Below are 1,193 nucleotides of genomic sequence, written 5' to 3'. Positions count from 1 at the left end.
ATGCTCAGGGCCTTCTCCTGGCTCTGCACGCAGTAATCACTGTGGACATGACTGAAGAACTGTAGGGGAAGTCTATGACTATGCCTGGGTCTTATGGATGCAAGGCAAAATCCCTATCCTCTCTGCTCCCGTTGCAGTGGCCCAAGCTGCGTGCTGGATCCTTAATGACCTCATACTTAACATTTAAGCAAAGAGAAATGCTGAGAATCTTAAATGCGGGAAAAATTGGACCACGGAAGTTAGGCTGAAACGCCATGAGATGGAGTTGTGGGTGTTTCCGTCCCTCTCCAGGCCCGTTTCTCTAAGAATTTTCCACCCTTAGATTTGATTTTGTGTTAAGTATGGGGTGATTAAAAGATCAAGCACGGAGCTTCAAAGGGGCAGTGTTAGGAGAGCCTTGATGGTGCTAGTCTTTCACACAGGTGGCCAGCATTCGATTCCCACCTTCAGATCTTATGGGGTACATAGCTGAATCACCTTGTGGGTTGAGTGGGCTGCTCCATCTTTGCATCTGGACCACGAGGGGTGCAGAGGATTGAACCTGACATGGGCAGAGCAAGGCAAAGCTGCAAGGCTGGAGCAATAGCAAAGCAGATAAGGCATTTGCCTGGCATGCGGCCAACATGGCTGACCTGAGTTTGATTCCTCCACTCCTCTCGGCAAGCTACCGAGAGTATCTCGCACACAGGGCAAAGCCTGTTAATCTACCCATCACATATTCGATATGCCAAACACAGTAACAAGTCTCACAATGTTACAGGGCCCGCTAGAGCAAATCCATGAACAATGGGAGAACAGTGACAGTGACACTCTGAGCTAAAAAACATCTGAAGCTACTTTGTTACGTCTGTGACAAAACCATTTAGAAATATTTCCTGCTATGGGCAACGCACACCTCATCACCCCATGTTCTGAGTGTACACAAACCTCTTATACGAGGAAGAGGCAGCATGGGTACAGCAAGATACAGCTCAGAAACACCCACATTGGGATGAGGGAATCCTCTACTGAGGCTGTTTTGTTTTTATTTGGTTTGTTCCTGGTTTGGGGGCCATAAATCGAGCAACGTGCAGAAGGTCTCCTGACTCAGGAAGCATTCCAGCATGAGGGTGAGGCTGTATGGAGAGCCAAAGATTGTGAGTCCTTTCTTTCATTTGGGTAACCTGGGTCCGATTCCAGCCTCCATATCTTGT

The sequence above is a fragment of the Sorex fumeus genome, unplaced genomic scaffold, assembly GCF_029834395.1.
Source record: "Sorex fumeus unplaced genomic scaffold, SorFum_2.1 ptg000134l, whole genome shotgun sequence".
NCBI classification, from domain to species: Eukaryota; Metazoa; Chordata; class Mammalia; order Eulipotyphla; family Soricidae; genus Sorex; species Sorex fumeus.
The sequence above is the reverse complement of the archived record's forward strand: the minus strand, read 5'-3'. Positions refer to the sequence as shown.